The following is a 6,132-nucleotide window of genomic DNA, read 5'->3' as shown; positions in this document are numbered from 1 at the left end:
TGACGCATGTTTAGGAATCCAAGTAATTAAACTTCAAATCATGAACAACTGATCCACAATGCTCAAAATCAAATACCAGGAATCAAAACAATTTTTCTCAAGTATGGGGCACAGGGAAGCATGATTTACAGTTCATTGGTTCGTATTTTTTTTATTTTTTGATTTTTCAATTTTTTTGTATTTTTCATATAGGGAAAGCAATAAACTAATCTAAAAAGCAATAAATCTAAACCAACAAAACACACCAAAAATAAACAAAAATAAAGAAAAAGGAAGAAGAAAATATATACCAAATCCAAAAATCTCCCCCAAGCCAAGATCAAACAATGTCCTCATTGGCTCGAAGCTAGCCCAGCTGGCTACTCATCCTCATCCTGGTCCATCCGTGTGGACCCACCTGCTCCACCACTGGAACCTGCACCATCTGCACCAAAGGAGCTACCACCAAAATAGTTAGCATGAAAAGTCCCCCCCGGCGGTCCCCCAAAAGGTATGTCCTGGCCGTACCCATGGAACGAAGAATAGTCTGTGTAAATACCATGGGCAGTGGGATCCCTATCGTATCCCTGAGGTGGGGGCTGGAACCAGTCTGGGTAAACAGCATCGTCGGGAATGTTGCCCCGACGAGCATAATCATCATAGATGGGGTAGAGTCCCCTACCCTGGTTCCTCTCTAGGTAGCCTAGCCTATGGTCGATAGAACCAATCATCTGTCTAAACTCGGTCTGGTTTTTCTCTATGCGACCTATGGCCTGGCCAATACTCTGTAAGTCCCAAACTGGGTCAGAGTCACCGTGAGGGACGGAATAGGACTGTCGGGGCGGTGATGGTGGCTGTGGAATAGGCTCAACTACAGGCTGTGGCTGGGCCTGGGCCTGCTGTGGATCCTGGCCCCTAGCATGGGCAACTAACAAGGCATAAGTGTAGGACTCTTGCCCTGGGGGAAAGGCGGTCAGGTCAGGGTTGGGCAAAGGAAAGATGGGTAGGGGTTGTTCAGTCCCTGTCCTAATGCACCAATGGGTGACCTGGCTCTCGTCTACCCTCAACCACCCCAGCTCCTCAAGGTACCTAGAGGTAATGTAGGTGTCGGGTCCCATGTTAGTCATGCGGTGGGGTCAACTCTCTACAAAGCCGGCCTTCTTGATGGCTATCCTAGTGATAATGCCACCAAGACGGATGGGGGTAGTGGCCTGGTTGCTGGCCGTAGCGTGCCTACCTAGGTGGTGGATAATATATCGAGCTATGTTCAATTTCCCGAACCCAAACATATAATGGCCAATTACAGCTAATTCATTGGTCTGACAGTTGTGGGGTTCGTTCCTACCTAGGAAACAGACACCGGCAAATCTCTGCCACATTTTAGGGACGGGGTGGTGGATGGGCCTAGCACTAGCATGTTGGGCAGAAACATGAGGAATACTAGTCAAAGCAAAATAAACATCATCCATTTTAAACTCGGCATTCCATTGCCTATCCAAATCAGGTTCCAGTTCAAATAATTTACAGAATTCCACAAAAGAAAGAGTGATGTTTCTATTATTAAGCCTAAAAATTAATTTTGGACCACTTTTATGACTTTGAATAACAAGAGAAGACAAGAATTCACAAGTTAATTCACGGTACGTCGAATAATGCATATCTACAAATTTACGCATACCAATATCATTCAAAAATCTCCTAACAAAGCCATAAATACCTAAAGCTTCTAAAGTGGGACGGTGTAACCACCGTGAAGGGATTACCTCCCGTCCGTAAAGAACCTCCAGCTTTTCTCGTTGCTCCGGTGTTGCGATTTTGATCGTTGGCCACTGAGCAAGTTGAAGAGTCGGGTCATATTGTTGTTGGGACGAACTAGAGCTACCCCCGAGCAGATTTCGAGCCCTCTTTGCCGCCATTAGGAGTGGTGGCCAAAAATTAATTTTGTGGAAAGTGAATTTTTTTGAATAGGAGTGTAGAGGATGAAGAGAGGATGAGAAATATGTAAAAATTTCTGAATTCTGTTGAGAAATGAAGGAGAAATCTTAGAGAGAAGTTAGAGGAAAGTATGAATTTAGAGAGAGAAAATGGCAGAGGAGAGGATGAAGGAAGAAGGAAAGAAGAAGAAAAGAAGAAGAAAGAAAAGAAGAAGGGGAGGACGGCTGGTCGCGCCCGGTCGGGCGAGGCTCCGCCCGATCGGGCCATCTGAATGGTTTCTGATTTTTTCCCTCGCGCCCGGTCGGGCGTTTACACCGCCCGATCGGGCGATCTTCTACTTCCAGGGGGTCTTCACTCGCGCCCGATCGGGCGCTTCACCGCCCGGTCGGGCGATTCTATTCAATTTCGAACTCCTCTTCTCGCGCCCGGTCGGGCGTTCCTTCGCCCAGTCGGGCCAAATAAATGTCCGTATACGTTAACTCTCGCGCCCGGTCGGGCGCAGCTCCGCCTGGTCGGGCCCGAGAGTAAGGTTGGACGACTCAACTTTCTTCAAATTTTGGCTAACTCTTTTCCTCTAATCTGTACCAAAAACTCATAAAACTCATTAAATTCCCTCCTCTCTCCTCTCATAAGAAAAAGAAGAAAAACAAAAATAAAAGCAAGTAAAATACGGGTTGCCTCCCGCAAAGCGCTGGTTTATCTAGGTCCCGCACGACCTTCTTACCATGCTCTAGTTAAGAAGCGAAGCTCCTTGGCCTCTTGTCTGGTCGGGTGGTTCTTCACCCGATTGAGCGATCTTTAATCCGCGGCTTAACTTTCTAACACGCCCGGTAAGGAGCCAATTCACCCTATTGGGTGGGTTCTCATTGGCTTGGACTGACGGTACCTTGCTATTGCTCGGTTGAGACCCCCTTTTGACCGTTGGTTGTCTCAATTTGTCACTTGGTTGAGCTATCACAACGTGGTCTGGTGGGACTCTCAACATAAGCTCGGTTTCCTCCACTTGAGCGCCTGTCTCCACCTTCTCATCTTCAAAACCAAGGCCTTCACAGTATAAGGCTCTCTCTATTGCGTCCACCTCCTCTTTCCATCGGCTAGTTGTACCTGTAGAAGATGCAACACGCGATACCGCCTCCAAGGGATCTTTAACAAGAGCTTGGGGCTCATTAGAACAATTTTCAACCACATCAATTTTAAAACACTTCTCCTCTAACACGGGGCTTTTAGGGGTATTATTCAAATTAAAAACAATTTTGTCATCCCCAACTTATAGTGTCAATTTACCACACTTTACATCTATAATTGCTCCAGCAGTATTAAGGAAAGGTCTACCCAAGATAATTGGGGTACGCAGATCCTCAGTCATATCAAGAACAACGAAATCAACATGTATATAAAATTTACCTACTCTGACCGGGACGTCTTCTAGAATGCCGATGGGGTACCTATAAGATCGATCAGCCATTTGGAGAGTAATATTAGTAGACTTTATTTTACCCATTTTTAGTTTTGAACATACAGATAATGGCATGACACTAACACTAGCACCTAAATCACACAATGCATTATCAATCATTAGATTGCCAATATGACAAGGGATAGAAAAACTACCGGGGTCTTTTAGTTTGGGTGGAGATTTATTTTGTAGTACGGCACTACATTCAGCAGTAAAAGCAACAGTCTCTACCTCACTAATGGACCTTTTCCTCGTCAATATTTCCTTCATAAATTTTGCATATGCAGGTATCTGTGTAATTAGTTCTGTAAAGGGAATTGTTACCTGCAAATCCTTCACCATCTCCAGGAACTTACCAAACTGCTTATCCACTTTAGTCTTCAAATGTCAATTTGGGAATGGTAGTTTGATAATTGGTTGTTGAACATCGTTATTCTTGTCTTGAGATACAACCTTCCCTGGCGATTTACCCTGCGAAGTAACATCAGAAATATTAGTACTACCCTTTAGCCCTGCAGGGCTAGGATTAGTATCCTTTGGGATAAAGGAATCAGGATTAGCAATTTTCGTTAAAACAGGTTCATCCTCTTTAGGCAAAGGAGGCCCATCATAGTGTGAACCACTCCGAAGGGTAATTGCGAACGCCTGCTCTGAGGGTTGTACTGGTTGCGATGGTAGGGTTCCTTGTGGGCGAACCTGGAGAGCAGCGGCTAACTGTGCAATTTGAGTATCTATAACCTTATTGTGGGCTATAATCGAATCAATTTGTGAGTCTCTACTCTCCATATGCTTTTGCATACTAGTTAACATCGCTCTAATCTCTGATAAAGCTGGGTCAGAAGGTGGTGAAGGAGTTTGTGGTTGGTTTTTCTGGCCAGTATTGGGATGGTAATATTTCTGCTGCGGTGGTGGTGCTAGTTGTTGTGGTTGTTGTGGAGGTGGAGGTGTGGGATTTTGCACATTAGTACTCTTGTAGGAAAGATAAGGGTGGTTCCGATACCCAGGATTATAGGTGTTGGAGTATGGGTTATTTTGCTTGATGGACTGAAAAGCATTAACCTGCTCCATGGAACTCCTACACTCATGTTCCCAATGACCTACAATTCCACAATTTTCGCAGAAAGCATCATTAGTATTATTATCAATTGCAGAAACATTAGCCATTTTAGAATTAGCAGTAGTAAGATTATCCAATTTCTGACAAATAGAGGTTAGTTGAGATTGCAAAAAGGATACAGAGTCAACGTGGTGTTTTCCTTTGTTTGAAAAACCTCTAGGATTCCCATATTGGGAATTATGGATCGCCATGTCTTCGATAACCTGACCTGCATCATCGACATTGAGGTTCATGAACCTCCCATTAGCTGCAGAATCTAAAATTGCTCTAGAAGAATTTTCGATCCCATTGTAGAAAGCTTGTATCAACTGCCAATGTGCTAAGTTATGACGGGGGCACTCTCTCTGCAGGTCCTTAAATCTCTCCCAAGCCTCATATAGTGCTTCATCTGGCTCTTGGGCGAAATTTTGTATCGCGCTTCTCAATAGAGCCGTCTTCTCTGCAGGGTAATACTTGTTATAAAAATTCAAAACAAGAGTCTCCCAATTAGTTATGCCAAGTGCAGTTCTATTTAAACCATTAAACCACAGTTTAGCTATTCCACATAGAGAGAAAGGAAAGAGAATCTCCCTTATTTGGTCTTGCGTGACCCCAGCTTGCCTTATTGTGTTACAATATTGACAGTAGTCGGCAATGTGTAGATTTGGGTCTTCACCCTTAGCTCCACTAAATTGCTTCCTTTCTATCATCGTAATGAACTGGGGCTTAATCTCGAATTGAAATCCCTCGAGATCTGGTGTAGGAGAAAGGTGGGGGAAATGCGCCAAAGATGGCTGAGAATAATCGCTGAGCTTTTTAGGTGGAATTTCTCCCATATCTGACTCTGATTCTGAGGAGGTGTCAGGATCGCTGGAATCAGATGGAGGATCTCTAGGAACTTCACCACCAGAACTCGCCAGTATTTGCTTGTATAAATTCTTTTGCCTATGGAAAGAGCGTTCGATCTCAGGATCGAATGGAATGTAGCCTGATGTGGAACACCTGGGCATAAACAAAGAACTAGACAACAAATATGAGAACTGTCCCAAAGAACTTACGTTCTCCTGGACAAAGGAAAATAATATAGACTACAAAAACAATCAGGAATAAAAATATAACCGTTTCCCCGGCAACGGCGCCAAATTTTGACAGGGTAGAGTCGTATCCCCTAATCAAAAGTAATACCTAAGTCCTCTAACTAAAGTAGATAGGGAAGTAGGGTCGAATCCACAGGGAAACTGATCTTTTTACTCCTAGTTAATTAATATAATCTAAATTATTAAGTAACCAACTTGTTGTTATGGAAAGGTATTAAACTACGAAGAATAAGTGTAAGGGAAAGATTAATAATAACGAGGACTAGGGTATAGGTTCACCAATAAATAATACTCCGGGGTAAAGCATAATAATCAACCATTAACATTGCATAGATAACATGGACCTAACAGGCTCTCGCAATTTATTAGATCTGAGTCTCAATGAAATTAGCCTGTAATATTAAATTAACATCTGCTCGATTCATCAATTCAATATTGCTATATTTTCACAAGCCATAATTGTAAAGCGTTAAAACGATTCATTAAGATAATATCATGCAATATCAATAATCAATAATCGTCAATCATCAATGCAACAATTAACCAGATCATAAAGGGCTCTCACTCGT

General features: G+C 43.2%; 1 non-coding gene across 1 annotated transcript; it reads left to right on the top strand.

Moving 5' to 3' along the window:
* The first annotated feature begins 4,808 nt into the window (after nucleotides 1–4,808).
* Nucleotides 4,809–4,915, top strand: LOC145618755 (small nucleolar RNA R71). Its single transcript, XR_014108009.1, has one exon. It is a non-coding gene; the product is annotated as a small nucleolar RNA R71 (small nucleolar RNA).
* The last annotated feature ends 1,217 nt before the right edge of the window (nucleotides 4,916–6,132 follow it).

This window comes from Chenopodium album, chromosome 26 (genome assembly GCF_948465745.1).
Source record: "Chenopodium album chromosome 26, dcCheAlbu1.1, whole genome shotgun sequence".
In the NCBI taxonomy this organism is placed as follows: Eukaryota; Viridiplantae; Streptophyta; class Magnoliopsida; order Caryophyllales; family Amaranthaceae; genus Chenopodium; species Chenopodium album.
Note: the sequence above shows the minus strand (reverse complement) of the source record. Positions and strands in the feature narration are given on the sequence as shown.